The sequence below is a fragment of the Photinus pyralis genome, unplaced genomic scaffold, assembly GCF_008802855.1.
Source record: "Photinus pyralis isolate 1611_PpyrPB1 unplaced genomic scaffold, Ppyr1.3 Ppyr1.4_LG8, whole genome shotgun sequence".
Classification (NCBI taxonomy): Eukaryota; Metazoa; Arthropoda; class Insecta; order Coleoptera; family Lampyridae; genus Photinus; species Photinus pyralis.
Genome location: NW_022170819.1, coordinates 17,357,728 through 17,379,509, shown reverse-complemented (window position 1 = coordinate 17,379,509; position 21,782 = coordinate 17,357,728). Strand labels below are relative to the sequence as shown.

The 21,782-nt window shown below is 34.7% G+C and overlaps 1 protein-coding gene and 1 long non-coding RNA gene across 6 annotated transcripts in view; both read left to right on the top strand.

The window, feature by feature from the left end:
* Positions 1–21,782, top strand: part of LOC116177939 (autism susceptibility gene 2 protein homolog) — a 391,669-nt gene that overhangs the window by 207,059 nt on the left and 162,828 nt on the right. The window lies entirely within an intron of this gene.
* Positions 1,290–1,491, top strand: LOC116177951. The gene is made up of 2 exons (XR_004146781.1): positions 1,290–1,380; positions 1,432–1,491. It is a non-coding gene; the product is annotated as an uncharacterized LOC116177951 (long non-coding RNA).

The window sequence follows — 21,782 nt, the reverse complement described above, 5'->3', positions numbered from 1 at the left end:
GACAGGTTTACCTAACCACGCATGCTAAAATCACTTTATTTAATTGTTTCCATAGAGATTTCAAAATAATTAAATCGATCAGTGTCATTTTTAATGCAGTTTGCAGTTTATGCTTCGTACTTTTCAACTGTACAGTCTTTATAACTAGGTACAAAAGCAGGTATCAGTGAAGAAGAGTACCTACGCGAGACGTTGTTATAATGTAGCCGAAGCTGCGGCCGCCGTAGTGCAATATTCGCTCCCCACAAAATCAAGAAAGAGGTACGAAAAGGCGTACAAACCTTCATGCCCATTTGCACCGACAAATTTAAGCGGAACTTAGCTTAAGCGTACCTTAAAATCCATGGCAACCATTGTCTCAATAATCGTTGCCATGGATTTTAAGCGACGCTTAAGCTAAGCTCCGCTTAAATTTGTCGGTGCAAACGGTCATTAATGACTGGCGCAAAACTAAAGGAATAATTACTTCCACACATATTCCTTTAATTGTTAGTCATTAAAAAACCATTATCCTTTGTGTAGGTATATTAATATTTAAAAATCCACATAGTGTGCATTATAATTATCCAATCGTTGATTGAATAACTTATTCAACGATCTAATTGTTGTTTTGCAAGTACTAGGACTATAATGGGAGTCAAGCAAAAATATTACAGTACTAGTCAGGTAAAAATCAACTTTCTAATGTCAAAATAGCCCTGAAATTTAGATTTTCTTGACGGTTTCAGGTAAAACTTATGGAAGATTCTTATTCAATTCTAGTGGATTCAGTAGTTCCAAGCTACCTATACAAATCAGTGTCTTATTGATGTAGTTATAGAAAAAGGTTCTATTTTGGGCTATAGGTAGTTACATAATACAATTAAAAGCTCTGTCTTGCTACATTCAGAAGTAAAGACCCTGCACAGGGGCTGCTTACCGTACCTACTCGCTAGTATATTCGTACGCCTATTTGGGGGGAATTATTAATGATTTTAATTAATGTAATTTAAAAAAAGGAATTACCCAAAATACGTTCCATCTGAAATACCTACGAGATTTTTGTAAAAATAATCATATGATGACACAAGGAAGTAATCCTAAAAACTTGGAAAATAATTGTTATTATTAAAGGTTAAAGTTGACATCAACTCTCAGTAAAAATACCAAGCATTTGAAATGTTGTTACACTGACAAACAAGAAGAAGACATCTATGATTTATGACATTTGCATAAATCGAGGCAAAATGCAATTATCGGGATTCCGGTAATAAATTAGCAATTTACTATGCATCTTCATACGCATTACGCCGGTATAAAAGTCGGACACCGTTCAGTAAATCTCTGTAGAGTGTAGTACTCGACAGATTTTGAATAGATCTAATCAACATGTTCGGCAAGGTAATATATCGTTATTTGTTACTAAAACGTCAATTTAATGTGTTGTCTTAGGGGCTTGTTTTACTTGCGGCCCTCGCATTGACGTTCGCCATTCCCCGCCCCGGTCCTGAAGAAGTGGATGTTCTGGACGTTGCGGAATCTGCGAGCCCCATCTTCGGAATTTTGGGAGGTCGTTGGGGTGGCGGAGGAGGTTGGGGTGGCGGAAGAGGATGGGGAGGCGGAGGTTGGGGTGGAAGAGGATGGGGAGGTGGGGGTTGGGGCGGAAGGGGATGGGGGGGGGGAGGAGGTTGGGGCCGCGGTGGTGGTTGGTGGTGAATACGTGCCCTTTTGTACATACTGTTAATGCACTTATCAGTTCCTAATCATAAAGATACTGCAATGGTAATAGTATTCGTTAAAAATAGGGGTGAGTTTTTTTCATTTTAAGCATTGGGATCTCGGAAACCATAAGACATACGGATTCGGTTAAATGAAGAAAGAGTTGCCGTTTTAAGAGCTTATTTAAGATATGCTTTTGTTTTTTGAAAAAAATCCACAGTTCACTAGATATGAGCGAAAAACAGATTTAGTGATTTTTCATTTAACTGTTGTAGAATAGTTATTATTAGAAATACAGCAAAATGACACGAATAAAAGTTTTAGACATTTTATTGCTTAACATTATGAACATACTAATTCTTTCTATATTTTACAATTTTTGAGTTATAATACAAATTTTAATTCTAGCTTTAATTTTTTTAAATGATAGTCATAGTTGGCTTTGACATTTTTAAAAAGGACAAATTTTTCTCTTTATAACGATATAAGGCTTACTAAATGTCCTTTAATAAATAAACGCGCTGCAGGAATTTTCGTATTATTGAGAGGTAAATAAACAGAGTTTGCCGAGGAGTTTGCCATGGAAAACAACATCTAGTGAGATAGGTAATAGTGTAACAGTTACACATTTAACATATTTAAAGGCCATCTTCGAAAATTCACTATGAAAGTTCAATTAATATGTAATTATATTCCATATACTATAAAAGTAGATCGTTATCATTCCACGGAAAACAATAAATAAACAAAATACTGCTGTTCATTGTTGATGGCCTCAAAGAAAACTTGGATTTAATGTTTGGTGGGGAATTATTGGATCGCGAATTCTTGGACATTTAATTTCCAAGTAAATGAGGTTAATATGAATTGTTATAAGGTGTACCTTATGATTTGTGCTTTGTGTTGTATTAGATTTGAGTTTAAATTATGGTTAGTTCACAAAGACCGTGGTACCGAATTTGAAATTCTTACTTGCGAATTACTAATTAGAAACTTCGTAGAGGAAGTGTACATTGAAACCATCTCATTTTTCGTCAATATATCCCAAATTTTACGGTAATTATGTGTTTGATGTTTGTGAGCAAGCAACTTAGAAAACTTGTCATTATAATAAATCAGAAAAAGACAAATTTCCCAATAAGTACGCACAGTAAAAAAATTATGTTTCCAGGACTAGCCCTTGGTCAATTATTTATTATTAAAGAATTTTAGAGTTCACGTAGAACGTGTGCGGACAATTCGCGCCAGGACAATTCGCACTCGGATAATTCGCACCCGGACCATTCCCACTCGAAAAATTCGCTCCCGAATAATTCACACCCGGATAATTCTGTAAATCTTTGGTTTATTAAAATTAAATATTTTTAAGAGGCTACTAGACCATTGCCTTTACAGAATGTATGTAGTAGTGCACATCTTGGTAAACATCTACTTCATGGAAAAATGTTTCAAATAATAGTTATTTGGTCTTTCATTTTTAACACATCGCAATTCTTTAAGTATTTCCATTTCTTAAATATAGTCACGCTGGTTTTTTAGAAGTTGTATGAAGAGTCTGATATAGTTAAATCCTGTAATTTAAGAACACATAATTTTTATCTACTGCGCTTTCGTTTTGAGAAAATAAGAATAGGTAACTGAAACGTCTTTTGTGGAGTAATTAAATACCAAATAGTTATACCTAGTGATACTATATCTACAATATTATGTGTAATATTCGCTACTTTTGAGACGCTCTTAATATTAAAACAGAATCAACATATAATACCGTACACAAACAAAGTCATAAGTCTAAAGTTAAAAATATTTACATTATATGATCAAGATGAAAATAGAAAAAGGAAGTAATGTTAACGCTCCCTTACATAAAGATTTCTTAATGAAGACACATATAAAATTGTTCTTTATTTCTTTAGGTGAAAAGGGTGACAAAGGAAATGAATTAAATTTATTTTAGACAAAACGAGTATGTATAAATGACAATAGAACAATGCATTTCATAGATGGCACTAAATTTGGATAAGTAATTAAGATAATATTATAATTAAAGGTAAATTTGAAAAGACCCCGATAACACAAATTGCACTTCATAAAGAAACAATAAGAGAAATATCGTAATGACATCCTTTCTATTATTTCTGGAAGATGAATAGGGTTTATTACAATGTAAAAGTAATTAGGTCCGAAAAATCAGGTTTCAGTACGTATGACCACAACTAATTAGAACTTTATCGCCTGTATAGTATCTTCATTCTTGAACGTTTGACAGAGTGGTATTTTAAAATTTATCTGAGCACGGGTTTTGATTTTGTGTATACTTTTTTTTAATTTAAAAAAATTTTATTTCTGGTGGTAGTGTTGTGGTGGTGTTCAGAAAAGGTAAGTTTCCAGTTTTCTTAGAACCAGTTTTACGTTTCTTTGACCACATATGGCTGTATGTTGATTATTGGTGACTGAGTAAAATTACACTAACTGCTTATTTTTTTGCGTTACCTTTGCTACAACTATGGTAGTGAATGCACTTAAAAGTTTCTTTTTGATTTCCTTACTGTTATTTATTTTACAGTTTGAAGAGATACATGGAAAAATTCTGGCATTTTTTTAAGAGATTGTTAATAATCAAAACAGTAAGGGTTTTGAAAATCTTGAAACGTTTTAGGAACAGGTCGATATTGATTTTAAATGTTTGTAATTATTAAGTACCTATATACTTCCTTTTTAATTTTTGTATGGCATACCTAGTACTAAAGCAAAGCAAAACCCTTAGTATTGGTAATTGCGCAACAAGGAAGATAGGACATCATTTGAAAGGCTTTCCTTCTCTAAATTTGGTGAGACTATAATTTTTTAAATTTGATATTTTCGAAATATTTTAAAAGTAAGTTGAGGGCGCGCTGTTGTTTATGTCATTGGAAGGATGTCGGGCCGATCGGTATGTAATAGAAGCTAATGCGATCGTGCGTCAAAATTATGCAGTTGCAAGTGGTATAAAAAAGAGAAAACTTGTACTTGCAACGTCGAATGCGCTGGAAATGAAACAACTAAACCAAAAAAATTACATATCCGAATTCAGAGATGGGCGACCTTACCAACGATGCATCATTTAAAATTTTAAGGGTTGCACTGTCAGCGATGCGAGACAAAGACATTAGTGAGCAAGTTTTATTTTAGACACTGTTTCCTTCCATGATCAATTTGACGTGCCAAAGCGTTTTTTGAAAATTATTTTAATTTACAGAAATAGCTATGGTTTCTAATGCACCACCGTATATTATTTAGCTTCGGAGAAATAACACCAAAATCTCTCCATAAAAATTGTTATAATAATAAATGGGTAGATTTTGGTGTTATTTCTCCGAAGCTTCTTAAGCACCCCATTGAGAGTCATGGATCTTCACAATTTCAGTATATTATTTAAATAATAGCCATATCATTTATAGCAAGATCAATTTTTTTCACGATATTTATCAACATTTTTTGCTTTTTTCGTTACTTTACAGTTCTTATCTCTTTAATTTTACGGAAACTCTCAAGAATCTATTTGTTTTACGTTCAAATATGATTACAATTTACTTGAGATTCTTTTAAGACAATACATACGTATTTCGTTATGTGTCCTTTAAATGGACGACATCGAAGGTTAGAGGACTAGGAAACTTAACTTGCAGCTATTAACAAATAATAATTGTTAAAATTTTATTTAGACTTTTATATTCCTATTGCAATATTATTTGTACGTGCTAAAAGGTTTCCAAATGAAAAAAACCTTCATTGTGAATTGGTACAATAAAACTGGGTAAATAGGTTTAAGAAATGTCAGGTGACAGTTTTGCTGATAGACCGATACCAGCGTTTAGCAGCATCCGTCTACTTGTGAACATGAGTGCATGGACAACTTACATCACGGATGAGTGTCTTTTTACCTTTTTTTTTGTTTTTTTTTTTTAATAAATTTTCATTCATGGTACCTTTAGCAAGTGTTCTCATGTTTAATACGGAGATTACAATAAAATAAGTACTAAATTCCAGATTTTGAGTGATATGGATGCTATTAAAGTGACCTAATATCTCTACTGCTTTGATATGGTCCATTCCATTTAAAAATGTACATAGGATTGTACGTATGAATTCTTGCGTCATAAATACTATTAAAAAAATTATTCCTCTACAAATTGTGTGGCTATTGTTTAACCAACATAAATATTTAAGTGCCACATTAAAATGCCAAAATCAAGGAAAATATCATCAAAAATGGACTTGTCCCTGAGGCTAAAAGTTGAAATTTGATTTGTTACAAAAAGTTGATAATAGATATGAGATTTAGGCGGTGCAAAACTATACGGGCGCGTAACAATGGAGTTCGGTACAACGAAAAGGGGAAAGAGATACATAATCTATGAAGGATACATGTACCTCTTTGCTAAGAACCTTAAACTCCAAAACTGCTCATCATGGCTGTGTCGAGCGAGAAGAGCAAAGAAGGATCCATCGGCTCTTAGTTTAACATGCAATGCCAGGATCTGGGTCAACGATGACAAGGTATAAAGATTAGCTAAACCGAGCACTGATTTTGGAAGTGCAGATGGTTTCCAGTTTCAAAGCCCTTAATTGGGTATTTTATTAGTTAGGATATCGTCTTTTGACCTTTTGACTTTTTTATACGTAAGTTTCATCGTTGCTTATACCGTCGTCTAATGTTAGTTTTTAGGTTCGGCCCTCCCTTGCAAAAAATTTAGTTTATCAACCTCTTCAAATTTCAATTTTACTCTGGAACCAACCACGGATATGGTCGTTGGGCTTTCCAGTTTTACTGCCCTTTTGGGTTTTTAATTGTTTTCCATCTATTGTAAGTTTTATATCTATAGTCCCTCCTCAATGATCTGTACCATCTTGTAGATCACCTGAAGATGACCGTTGGTCGAAACATGTAGTGTATCACTTCGTTTTATTAAATTATATGGGAACGGTTTAGAGAACTTTTATTCAATATTAATAAATTATCCCATTTAGAGTTTGAACACAAAATGGACGTCACGATTCCAAATTATACCTTAATATTGAAAGTATCCAAATTTTAAATGTAGGTATACGTCTATTACATGCACAAAGTAATAAAACGTGATATTGGTGAGTAATATTGGAGATTTCAAGCTCTGAGTTAATTTAATACTTCACAGCCGACTTTCTATGTTAAAAGTCAACCATACACAAAATACCCTCTCAGGGGAGCGAAATTCTGGTGCGAATTATTCCGGTGCGAATGATCCGGGTGCGAATTGTCCGGGAGCGAAACGTCCGGGTGCGTAATATCTTTGGTGCGAATTTTCCTTGGTGCGAAATGTCCGGGTGCGAATTGTCCTACAACCCACGTAGAAAGTTAAAAATTTTATTACTAAGAAAGGAGGTTCAACCCCCAACCTTGTTGCAATGGCGGTTCTTCATAGAGAAATTGGAATCGCTATCATTTGGACCCGAGTTTCTAAAGAGCTAAAAATGCATCAAAAGGAATTAGCTTAACATTATGAAATAATTCCTTCTGGAGCCACAGATTAAAGATTTGTGGCCTTTATGGAACTGTTTAGCGAACAGAAAATATTTCAATTTTTCCCACTTCTCAAAAGAACTTTTCTTTGCGAGTTATTACCGTATTCGATCAATCTAGTGCGGATAAAATAATAGATTTTGCATACCTAGCTACTTTACATAGTGCAGTGGTAGCAATAGCTCCACAACGTTAATATTTGTAAGTTCGATATTCCGCCCCAAGTTTGGATAGGAAAGTTTTGATTGTATTTAGTTTGCTTAAAGCATCATATCATCTTCAGATAAGTTAATACCCGTCAACTACAACGATATCAAAACAGCAGCTTCGAGATGCTCCCGAACTGGAAACCTGGAGATTGACGAATTGCCGGCCCCGTTAATGAGTTTATACCACCTATAATTTACTACGGCATTAGGAGCAACCATTTCGCAACACTACGCCCTGTTTACAGCTTTAGGTATTAATCTCCAGCGACGGTTTGAAAGTAATTTATCGTCTTGATAATATATGTAAGCTGGGAATTGGTTGAATGTGTCACAATCGCTCACTCCAAAATACATATACGTGTGGTGATATAATGCATGCAACTCTTCTGCAAGGTGTGTCGTTCAGGGTGGGTAAGGCGGACGCGTGTGTTAAAGCACTTAGCCACGAATTAAGTAAATCAAGCTGATGTCCTTAGGGCACGCATGCATCGGATGCACCGCAATTATGTCGTGAAATACCCGCTATCTGTTCCGAACCAGTTTCAAGCGATTCTCATTTTCCTTATTTCATATTTTTATGTCCGTGAGCGCTCTCCTAGAGCGCCCAATTTCCGCAACTTTATGTTGATGTCGTCCTACTTAGTCTCGAATGAGACGAGGTAAATCTTGGTTTTTCTCTTTTAAAATGTGAAGTGAGTACCCCCAGATTATGGATCCATAACGCACCTTTACGCGCTCAGACAAAAAAAAGGTCGAATTTCCTTTGAGCTAAATTGATTACAGCGCGAGACGTCTTGTTCGTCCTACCATAAAGTTGAAAAATTCGATAACCATATGAAATTTGCTTAGTTCGAGTCTGCCTATGACGTGCTAGGGTATTTTATTGATTGTGCTTTCCGATTTTTTCAGTTTGAACTTTCTGGTGAAGACATTGCAATGTGTGTTTCCTTACTTGCGCATGCCACTCAAACTATGCTCTTCCATCTCAAATGGAGGCTTTTTATACGTAAAAACTATGCAAAAGAAGTAGAAACATTGCAATGATCCAATTGCGGTCACAACTCACCATTTATTGAGGAATTCAATGAGGAATCAATTTGTAATGTTAGCCAAACGAAGACATGACACGGAAGATGTTCTATTTCGAATGATCTAGGAGAGATCGTACAAAACCTAAACTAGATAATATGCCTGTCTTGGTTTCACAAACAAAAATACTGATGGGTTATATAGGTGGAAAAACTAGGAAAACCTATTTCCAAATATTGAGTTTTTTATATATGGCTGAGATGAGAATGTTGAGGGGACGATCGGAAAAACTAGGGGAGATAGGATTCGGAATGATACAATAAGGGAGATTGGCGAAATGAAGGAAGGTTTAGACTGCAATGATTTGGACATGTAATAAGAAAGGAAGAGGGATATGCTGGACGAAGAGTAAGCAGAAGGCGGCGAAGAGAACCAAGGAGAAGGTAAAAGGATTATGTCTTGGAGGACTTGAGGGGCTGCATAGAGAGGATGTGTGGAACAGAAGTGAGTGGGGGGCTCATCGCCCTATCATAGAAGAGGGAAAACACGAAAAAGAAAAGAACATAGAAGAAGGTGAAACTTGGGTATATCCCATGGATATCCTCCAAGGAAGAACAAGAATCCACGGTTTTTTGGGATTGTGAGAGGACACTGTTTATTAGGTACTACGCGATCAAAAATGAGTTGCTATCGAGTCACCTTTGGAATTTTTGTTTACATAGGAAATCGTACTTAACTGGAATTTCCAAAGGCGATTAGACCGCCACTCATTTTTGATCGCCCGTTAGATGAAAAGGGCACCATAGTTAACTGCGATAAATAGACTATTAAAAACATTAAAAAGTTCTCAACATTTTTCCGACAGGGCAATACTGCTACGTGACTGTTGTAAGGTGCACACGGCTCATTCAAATTCGTGGTTCACCATTGGTACCTCCGTAACGGTGTGTAGTTTGCCCCTTTTCGTGACTAAATTTTTGAAAAATCTTTAAAAATAATTGAGATATAACCGAAAAACGGCAAATGTCAAATTTCGTTTTCATTTTTCCTAGTTTAAACCATCAGAAATAGACGGTTCCCGTTACCAGCTTCTGTGGGGATTTTTTTCGGAGAATTTGAATCTGTTATCAGAATTTTTATAACACGCTAGATGCAGAAAGCTACAGGCTACTACTTACTTATTTCTTATGGACGCCAAATAGGTTTTTTTGCGGAATGAGATAGAATACGAAAATAGAAAAGTAACGCCGTAACACACACTCTATACTTTTGCATAAATTTATAGAAACATGCTAAAATAAAATGTTTTGCATTCACTTTTCAACAAAACATCCACGGATAATTAGATTTTGCTGAATCAACATTATTTTTTATTTTATTTTTCTTGATTTATTCCCTATCCCATTCCGAAAAAATTAAATATGACGCCCAAAGGAAGTAAGAAAGTAGTAACCTGTAGCTTCTACATCTAGCGTGTTATGGAAATTCTGATTCCAAGTGGAGATTCTTCGAAGTGCACACAAAATGTGTTAACGGGAACCGTTTATTTCCGACCATTTAAAATAGGGGAAACGCAACATTGACATTTTCAGTCTTTAGCGCATTTTCCAAAAGGAAAACGAACGCTATTGTCCACACTTGGTCTGTCTGTCGGTGCAGTACTGCCCAGAGAACATCAGAACGATAAAAGTTTATTTGGATTGGTCACTTCTTTCCTGAGTTATTACTGGTTCTGTGCGGGGAAAATGCTCAGTTGTTTTAAAAGATTTTTAAAAAATTTCAAATGCAGTTTTTTAGTCACAAAAAGAGGCAACCAACATACCTTTACGGAAATACCAATGGTGAGCCACGAACTTGATCCACCCTGTACATATGCTGCCTTGAATTCCTTTTCTTTAATATTTAGATGTATTACATAAGAATCTCATCTCGCAATTTGTATCGCGACAATTAGAAATTCTAGAAATCCTAGTCATTCATGAAAAGTGTGCAAAATAGAAAAACAAAAGTAGGAATCCATAGAATGGCCATATCAAAAGTTTTTTAACCCTACAAAATTGTAGCAGTAAGTCGACCTTAGGACTCAAAATTTGAAGCTCATCGTCCTGTTTGGAACTGCAGCTGACCTATTAAAACTTCAACTAGCCAATGGGTAGTTTACTGCAAAATCGCGCAATGAAAGGACCATCATTCAATCTTTTGGCAAAATTTCAACATAAAAACGAAGTCACGTTATAATTCGAAAGGGTAACCCGAAAAACTCTAGTTAGTTATATAAATCAAAATTCTACTTCAAGTTTTAAGTTTTAATTTCAAATTTCGAATTGTACCGGAAATGTAAAAAAATGCCGAACTTTCCACATTTCATATTCGTTAATTTCACTAATCACGACCTGTCGATCCTTCCACAATTTGTTTCCCAAAGCTTTTGGCCACATTTACTCCGAACTTCTCAAAGGTACAGTGTGACACTGCCTCAGTCGTGATTTTCCCTCATTATACCTAAGCTAATTATAACTATGTGATAGACGCAGTTTTTAAAGGCAAGCAGGTAGCGGCACCCCTTATTGGTCGAGCTTTGAAGTACCAACGAAAAGGACGCTTTACTGTCGGTCCTAGTTACTTTAAGTGCGCCAATGTTTAGGCCAATGTCCATGATGTATTTACAAAGTGCAAGGGTTGGTTTCCTATACGAATTAACCGTCGTATCTTCTAATAAAGGTAGTGATAGGTATACCCGTTTCAAATCTGTAGTCAGTGGCAACCGTTCTCATAATGCCCCTATTAATAATTAGTAAAACGATCACGCAACCAACAAAGACGGCATATATTCGACTTAAAATTAATAATTGTTTAACTATATCGCTGTTTATAATCATATACGTACTGCCGAAATTGTTCTACGCGCTCTTTGTTCGTTCCAAGACCTAAAAGCAAACTTAAGCTTTGATATCACCGTTCGTGAAAATAGGATTACAACGCTAATACACTAAAGTGACAGTTTGGTGTAGTATTACAAGCAACTCCCGAATCCGTTTAAACTATAACAGTACAGAATTAGTTTATTTCTTGAAAAAAGCTCGTCACGAGAGCGGAATTCGGAAATATAAAGAACATTCCGGAAGAAGTGAGCTTTTAACTTTATAAGCAATATAAATACAGATGTTCGTAAATTGCGATAAAAGCTAAAAAAAAGTATGAAATATAAGCTTCGCTAAGTCGAAATCAATGAAATTGTAGGGAGAAGTTCCACCGCAAAAAAGTACGTATATAAAATAAATTTGAGAATCTTTCGGGACTAACGGGTATTTACAGTTCTCTGGAGACAAAAAAAATAGCAAAACATTGAAGAGTGAAACGTGCGATAATGGTTTTAATTTCCTACTACTGGCTGGCTCAAAAGTTCAAGCGCAATTTTCAATGAATCTTGTTTGATTTATAATTCATTGTAGGTAGTAGCGCGACGGTCGGAGCTTTCTAGCAAGATCTCGTAGTGGAGATTAAATCGTCTGAAGTGCTATTTTGCACTGTCGGTATTACAACAAATTATTGTGTATAAGTGATATTTAAAGCGCCATTGTCGCCGCTGGAATATTGTTATAAGGGTTTGTCCTAGTTAATCCTTTTGGGATTTAACGTGACAAGAAATACTCCGCCTTCGTTGAATAAGCATAAACTTTCTTGCTCCAGTAACGCGATCGCGAGGAATATTAATCAATCGATATTAATATTCCTCTCTTGCGATTTTTAATTGGAATTGGAGTTAATTTGCATATCTAATTGATCAGTTGTTAAAACTGTATTCTCTGTTTTTAATTAGTCTATAATTATTACGTTTTTGATTGAATCTACATTCATGTCAATTTGTCAAAATTAATCTTTCCACAGCCCTGGTAAATACAAATAGAGGGTGGCTCAGAATGATCCAATTATTTCAGGTAAAAAATCAATTATTTTATTAGTACTAACACAAACGAAATCTTTATAAATCATATTGTTTATTTGTTACTCAGTTGTAAACGTTGATTAACAAGACAAAACGCAAACGGGTAAACGTCATGTTTAAACGCTACTGACTTGTAAAACTGACAGCAGACCTGTAAAAATTTTACATAGTAATTTCATTGGCCAGAATTAATGCGAAGTCTCTGTTACATGGATCACATGATAGGTATTTTAGACATTTCTTCAAGATTAATTTAAGAACTAATTATTTACGTTTACTATTGTTTACAAATGAGTAAATAAAAGATTGTACATTATACTCCAGGTAATAGTTTCTTCTCCTCGCCAGTAAAAACTCACTTACCTGGCTAATAATGTAAAATACTATTACATGACGACGAAAATACCTATTTGGATTCTAATTTTTCACTGTCATCAGTCACTTTGGATTCCTTTGTTTTCTCGGAATTTTCATACCCAGATCCTTCGGATTATATTCAAATCGTTTTAAATCACCGAATCCTTTCCATTCTGCACCGTTCTAACTCCTTTGAATTGCTCAGATTTCTCTGGTACACTGGACCAATCAGATCGTGGAAGTCCGGCGGATCATTAAGTTTCTTCGAATTTCCAAATTCTTTACATCTTTTTCTTTTTTCGGACTCTTCAAATTGTTCAAATTGGTCCAATCCATAAGGCTCCTTCAATTCTTCTTAATTCTTTCGATTTTTCAGATTGCTGCGATTCTTCGGGTATTTAAGTATTCTTCGGGCTTTTCGTCGAATTCTTTTAATTATCCTTCTGTTTAGAATCTTCTTGTATGCTCCGTTCAATTCTTCGTCTTGGGGCTTTCGGTCTTCCGTTTCTTCGGATTTTGGTATTATTTAAATTTATCGGACCAGGTTCGTAACATTCTTCCTCTTTTAGAATTCATACGATTCATTAGTTTCCTAAAATTCTTCAAATACATCAGGCTCTTGATATTTTTTTCTTTTTTCGTCAAATTCTTCTTCGTATTCCATGATGAAATTAAAAACTTTTCCTTTTTGACGTTGATATCTTTCAAAATTTATACCTCAAGGTTGGATCTTGATTGGGTATCTTTGAAGATGAAAATAAGGGAAGTACTTAGTCAGTAAAATAATTCAAGAAAAAGCTCTCTTTTGAAGGAGTTTTCGAGCGTAAACAATTAACCTTTACAAACTTAACCAGAGCCTGTACCCTATATCGTTTTTAATGTAGATATTTCCTTAACAAAAGACCGGAAGTCATTGGATATTAAAAATCTGTTCTTTCCTTTTTTTGAATCAACGATTACCGTAGTGCAACAAAACAGTGTGTGACACATTTTGTGGAAAAATATTACGGCGCAAGCCTTTCGGGGGAGAATTTTTCTTGGGGGCGAATTTCACGATATTACATTTCGGTGGAAAATGCACGAAGAAAAATTACTGAGGGAATTTTCTTACAGAACTATATGAGGAAATTTAGAATTTGGTACAGGACCAGTTAATCAAAGTCTAAGTGGATTGATAAAGACACTAAACCTTCCCCATACCTCTTTTAATTATTTCAGGTATTAGATTGAAGGCATTAGGTGACAGCGACTATAGTTTCGACCCGAAGGTCATTATCAAGCTTAAGTTTAAAGGAACATATAAAGGTGGTTGAAAATTACATATTAAAATGGTACATTTGGTTATCAATATGGGGAAACTATAGTCGCTGTCACCTAATGCCTTCAATCTAATACCTGAAATAATTAAAAGAAGTATGGGGAAGGTTTAGTGTCTTTATCAATCCACTTAGTCAATATCACCCCGTTTTGAGCCTTTATAAGATGGATAGCTACCAATTAGTTAATCAAAGGACGTGCTTTACCATTACAATTTCCTAGAGGTTAATATTTTCTAAATGTGATTTTTGTGTACAACAGGTTTACATACAGGGTGGTGACTTGCGTAACGCATCATAGGGATTTCAATGTAAAATTCATAACATGCGATTATTGGCTCCCCAAATTATTTTAGAGCAAAAATGTATTAAGGTTTTTGTTAAAAAGCGATGATTTAGTCTATATTCAAGGGTAGTGTGTGTTTCACTAACAGGGAGCAGCCAGTTCCAAATGAAAATAGTGGAGAGACAATTTTTTCTACGCGACGACGGTACCTAAACGAAAAGACATACACCAAATTTGTAGCTCTTGTAATACACGCTTCACTAATTTGAAGTAAAATAACAGAAGCAATATCCAGCGGAGCGTTTTTCTATAACTAACTAACGTCATAAAATCGACCAATTTTCATATAACGAGCGATATGTTTTTTGAAGTTGTTTATTTGCCGCACTCAAACTTGTCAATTAGTCTTTGCGTACCCCCAGAATATTAATTATTTAAGGCATTCCGTGCTTCGTGGGCAATCTGTTTTAATTGTTCGCCGACCGCGCATACTTCAAGCGTTTTCCTTACAATTTACTTTTGCAATTTTAATAACCTTTTTGCACTTGTGATTGTTTTTTTCATTTTTTGGGAATCACTCTTGTTTGTCCGTACTCTTAGCACATTTCTCAATAGGTTTACTGCAGTCACAATCTAGTTACTTATTTAATATTTATGACGGTAAAAGAACAAACTCCTACTCGCAAGTGAAATAAAGGAAAACTTCTCATTTCGTCTCATACATTATTAACCCTGCGTTTTCTCGTAAAAATATGCTTTTATTGCCCGTCATTTTTAGTTGGTTCGAAATTCTTAAATTCTTATATCATTCTGCAATCCATATACTGAATATTTGCTAAAAGAGAATTTAACATAGGAAGAATCTCGGGAAGAATGGACGATTGTAACGGTGTTGTCATGGCGATCCGAGTAGAAGCGTTGAGTATTCTGGAATATTTTCCATATGAGATACGCTGCATAACAACTGTATAAGAAATGCTTAATTAAAAATCACTTGAGAGTGTTTAACAATAAAATTTATAGGGTCGCCAACAAACCAATTTACACCCCTCGCATGACAAATGCTTAGTTTATTAGTTAACCCGTACAAAACGCCATAAAGTAAAAGAAACTCGTAGATATGCGAGATATGGAAACACTTAAAGGGAATCGTCATACATCTTTATTAAGCATATGCGTGTTGCCAAACGCAAACTGCAAACAAGCCCAAAAGCGTTTCCATCACGTGAAAACAAGATAAAGAATAATTTCAATAATATAATCAGCAGTATCTATGCAAAAATATAAATTTACTTTTTTACTATACCCGTGTATAATAGATAAATTGTGGTTTAGCGTTCTCAATGTAGGAAAACGTAATAATATTCACCCCCGGCCGAATATTTTAGTCACGCAATCGTTATAATCTTTATAGTGCAATGCGATATTTATATTAATAAAATAGTTAATAAATTTTGATAACAATGACTTCGTGTGATATAATCTTTGTATTCGTTTGAACCCTGTGGTGGTTGAGTAAGTCGCAGCTATGCGAGGTGTAATAAATTTGTAGGTACTCATTTTTCTCGTGTCGTGAGACATTTTAGCCCACTCGCCGCTGCGCTCATGCAGTAAAAACGCACAATATAGCCATGTTTGATTGCAAAATATTTGTATCTATACCCCGGAAATTGTTTGATCTATAAAATAAGTGAGGTGACCAAAGAAAAACTGTTTTTCAGTTTGATGTTTCAAAATTGTAAAATAAAAACGATTCTGTGGAGCTGACATTTCTATTTTTAAACGTTCGAAAATGAGGTCTAACCAAGTCAAATTTTAGTAAAATAAAAGGAGTAACGGAAAGTTTTATAAATTCATTAGGTACTAATACGGAAACGTCGATTTTAATATGTGCAATAAATTAAAGCACACTTTTCATATTGTTAATGAAAATTTTCCTATTCCGTGTGATGGTATTTTGGGAAGAGACTTTTTAGTCAATTATAAAGCGAATTTGAATGATTTTTATTGGACTGTACTTCCGATGTGTTGTAAATTAAAGAGCTGGGAGTATTGTCAATGACTACTCGAATAGGCCAACATACAATTACCACCCCAATTTTCAGTACGTTAGAGGAAGGAGGATAGTACAATATTTATTCCACCAAGATGCGAGCCTCAAAATGGACAGACAAATTGAAACTATGTAACAGAAAAATCGCCTGTATAAATTAAAAATTATGGGATTCCCAAATTTCAGAAAGAGGAAGTAAACAGGCAAGTTGCGCAAATGCTACACAACGACGTTATCCAAGCCTCATTTTCTGAATACAATAGCCCAGTTTTACTAGTACCTAAAAAATCCACTAACTAATACAGCCCTTTGAATTTTCTTTGGAAATTGGTTTCTTTTCTAGTCTATAACTTTTGATTGAGAAGTCTGATCGAAAAAGTACGAATTGTTTTGGATTCTAGGCACCAAAATTTATAAGAAAAAGTGTTTTTCCGAGAAATTTTGGTGCAGTCGATTTTTGGAAAAAAAAAGGAAGGTTGTACACTGCCTTTTTTTGAGGCCCCCAAAAAAGATTGTCTCAGATCGATCCGGAAAAATGTGGCCTGTAGAATCCATAATTTCAAACAGTTCCAAGATTGGGCTACTAGTTCAAAAGTTTCAGCCCTTTGAATTTTCTTTGGAAATTGGTTTCTTTTCTAGTCTATAACTTTTGATTGAGAAGTCTGATCGAAAAAGTACGAATTGTTTTGGATTCTACGCACCAAAATTAATAAGAAAAAGTGTTTTTCCGAGAAATTTTGGTGCAGTCAGATCGACCCGGAAAAAAATTTTTTTTATAGAATGTGGCCTGTAGAATCCATAATTTCAAACGGTTCCAAGATTGGGCTACTAGTTCAAAAGTTACAGCCAGGTGTATTACACTGGATGCTACAGAAGGACAAGCTTTGCGAGAGAGGTTGCGTCTGGAGCTTAAACTAAAAGAAGCAAGAGGTTGTTATCCCATCAACCCAACCAATTATTCGATTTCAGTTTCACACTATCGTAAAAATTTCTAGAGCCAATAACGTCCGCTGAACTTGAAAACCAAACGTTACGAAATTTCATTCGACATTTTTGCAGCTTCTTATTGTTATAGTATCTTCGTTTTAGACCCAAACTTTTTGGGAATGAAAGCGGTTCCCAAACTTGTATCGATAGAAAATAAACGGAGGTATAAAAATCGGGACGGAGTTTTATGTTTTTAACATCGTAATTAAAACCCAATTAAGGGCAGGTTGTTTGAAACCGCACGATTAATGTAGCAACATTACTGCACACGAGGGTCCCATGGGGGGTTGTTATAAACGAAATAAAAATTGAATTGCATTTCAAAACTTAGGTAAAACGGTGAAACCGGAATTGGAGGTCCATGAGGAAAAGCAAAGTTAATTTTATTGAATGGATTACATTGTTTTAATTAACTAATTGAAGAAACTTTGGATGTGCAAGGGACGGGAAATGTTAGGTTTTAATATAAGAATGTTAAAAACATAAAATTCCGTCCCGAGCTTTATACCTCCGTTTATTTTCTATCGATACAAGTATTTTCAACTTTAAATCACTCTATTATGGAAATTTTTAACCAACTATTGTAAACTACAACCGATCCTTTTATTTTTCACCTGAAAATGACTGAAACGTCGAAACTAGTCGTGTTTTCATAAGATTATACATTATTAAATTCCCAGGGATTGGAACCCCATTTCGAGCCCGGATGGATAACAAAATTTCAGGTTAAACGATTATGGGGGAAGTTTGGAGCAATTCAATTCTTAGGGAAGTTTTTAGAGGTTTCTGAGGCCATTTGTAACGAGATTTTTGAAAGTTATATTTGGAGGAAACGCGTTTGTAAGGATATTATGGATCAAATTTTTAAGGTGTAAGAATATTTTTGAAGATATTGTTTGCTAACGTCGTAGTGAGATTTCTAATGAGGGTTCTTGTATAGTTTCTAAGATTTATAGGTAAGTTACTGAAGTTACTTTAAAGGCTCTAGTTTCTAGTGAGGTCAGGATTTCTAATGAGTTCAAGGGGTTTATTTAAAAATGAATGGTTTTTCTGATTTTATTCCGCATATATAAAATAGGCATTACAATCTTTCTTTCTTACAAAACACACAAAAATATAGGGGTGCCATTTCATACCGAGATTCTTGTAGTGCACGCCTTGCTATAATTAAATAAAGCGACATCAAAGAAACATTTCCTCTTTGTGTGTTATATTTTCTTACCGAGTTCTTTGAATGGAATTACGTTGCATGCAATTGGACTCCGTTTTCTTGGCACGGGATATACGATGCATTATTCTCGAATTTTAGTAGAAAAAGATGCACCGTAACCTTATCGCAATATTGTTACCCTGCTCTGAAAATTAATCCCCAACGTAATCACTGCATTCGTCTCGTTCGAAGTTATCGGCTTACTTAATTATAGAAATCGAACATCGACGGGAATTGTACTTAAAGGGGATGCTATATTATTTAGTGGGAATTTCGTTCTGTAATTTAAACTTACAAGAAACAAATTTGTAATTTGGTCATTTAATTTGAAAGAAATTCAACACTATAATACCAGTGAGAAACCCTCAACAACACTTTCCGATACCCAAGTGTTAAAAACACTCTCCCTGAGAAAAGGGCTATTTCCAATCAAGTTTCTTCCTTAGAACGATATTGAATTTTACGAAAGCAATGGCATAGACAATTTTTAAGATGATGCCGTTTTGGTATCACTCCAGATAGAAGTAGAAAGGCCATGTTTTATGTCCTTTTACTGAAAAATTTAGTTCTTCTAACAGACATTTTACGTGCCTACATTTAATTTAAATACAACCATGAAAATCGGGCAAATAATTGTATATTTCCAATTATTAAAATTGTAGTTCTGAATGTGGATTTATTTTTTGGAATGTTATAGAGATCGGTAAAGCTAGGTTAGAGCAGGTTAGACATTACAAATTTACCGGGCCTCTATGGCCTTCCTTGAAAAACGAACACAAGAGTTGGGAAGGTTTGATGAAGAGTTTAACGACGGGAGATCTTCGGGGGCATTCATTGCCCCCCAGCCACATACAGAAATGCATTCCAGGAAAGAGAAGCTGTTGAAATTCCAATAACAATTCGAAACACGAAATAGTTCTTTCCTGTAATGCATTTGTGTGAAACTGGAGGTTCTGGGGGGTATGGAATACCCCCTCCCCCAGTCAGTACACGTCCTTGAATTCCTAAAATTTCAGCACTATTTGATTACTTTCAGGGATGGCCATCGAACTTTCTTTGCTTGAAATGTTGTATCTACATAAAGAGAAATTCCAGAGTTTTCCAATTTTAGAAAGTCAAAATAATGTTCTATAAGAAAATTTTATAATTTATATTTATTATAAAATTTATATGCAAAAAGGGCTGATGGAACTCTGGCATAATCACCAGTAACTCAAACGGTTCATTTGACTCATAGTCCCTTTACAATTAGCATCATTCAGTTATACTTAATAAACTAAATGGAAGAAACCAAAGGGTTCAATAGGGCACCCAAAAAAAGACAGTATAAGTTCACAATTATCCCTCAAATGTGGGGTCCCTCACAAAGAACTCGAATTAAATAATTATGCAAATAGGTTCGACCTGCACAATACATATATGTATTTTATCAATATTATTAGCCTGTAGCCTACAAATATAACTCTTTATTATACAGTAAAAACTCTGAAATTGGATAAAAAACTAAATCTAAATGTAAATCATTTCTCATCACGTTTTATTTCATACCCCTACAGGGACAAGAAGTAAAGTACTCTAATATAAAATAACCATAATTTCTAACCTAATTTCAGACAAGGCTTAATGAGAAAGTAAATTATGAAAAGCACATTTCGCATTGACGGTCTAAGTTTGAGGATTGATTAAACGTAGTGGAAAGGCTGAACGCAAACCACGAGGGTTTCCACAAAGCACCAAAATGTTTCCTATAAAGCCAAATCGAGGTGTTTATCGCATTTTTTTTGCAACCGAATTCGACCAAACCCATACTGAAATATGAATTAAATTACATTTTCGGCGTTCTTTTGTGTTTCAAACTTGCAGCTACGCAAGTTTCCTTTCGAAATGTACCACACAAAGAATGTAAAACGAGCTACAAACGCAGTCGTATAATTCAAAACTTGGACAACTCTAAATGAACTATGATTCTTCCGAAGTTAAAAAGAGATTTCAAAATAAATGACATATTATTATGGCCACTTTTTCCCCTCTATACAAGTTGCTAGTTTTCAATTTTAAGCCTTACGTTTCGTTTCCGGTTAACCACCATCAACTTTGTTTTTTTCTTAAGGAAGTCATTTTTACTTTTTGTGTCATTTGATAGAGCATTTCTTTTTGATTCCGAAGATGTATACATCACTATTTTTTAAATATTGTTAATATAATGGAGATCCAAAACACAAACCACTGCCCACAAAACTTTAATTTTTGTAAAATTCAATTACGGTGAGTAATAACATTAAAAGGCGTAAAACGTAACTAGTTTTGGCGAGCAATGCCATCATCAGGCTACAAATAGAATATATTAATTATAAAAGTCAAATATTAAAAAAATTGAAAAAGTCGAAATTACATCACTAAAAAACCAAAATACTGAAGGAAAAGTTACTTATTAAAGCAGAATTTAAATGGAAAAAAAAATCAAATTGTAAAATATACAACTCCGTATAAAATTTAAGGGTCTGAAAAGCCTTATTTTCTATCTCGCCCCATCTCCAGGTCGATTGTTTCTTTATCGGGGCCGCTATTTCGGAATAGTGTGCGCAAAACTCTTGGTCAAAATTCGCTAAGCTAAGAATTGTTGGCGTTTTGGGGGGTGGTATCGCTTGAATACGCATCGGATTAGGTCGAACCCCACGAGCATCAAGCACATATTTTACAAAAGGCATCCTCTTCCTGAAAAACCTACATTTTCGTAACCTAAGGGTGAATCCGGCTTGTTGTAGACGCGAAAAAACTAGTTCAATGTGTTCCAAATGTTTCTGAAAAGTATCCTCTCCGACCACCGTATTTTGAGTAACACTTTCTCATTCTAAAAGTACTAAACCTAAAACTACTCGAAAATCTATAGTAATAATCTACCTGCGTAACTAATACCGTTGAAATATATGGAGGAAAATGCCTCGCTATTGTTTTAATTAGTAATGGATTTGAGTATGGAGTTTCTGAATATTTTGCTAGTTTCAGCATATATAATACGTAAATTGGTCGACAAAATTTCGTCTACCTTCGGGATACCTAGCTGATTGCAATTTCAATCTAATTTCTACTTGTTTCGTTTCTGACCAAACCCTTGTTTGAAGGTCTCGTAATTGTAAAAGAATTTAAAT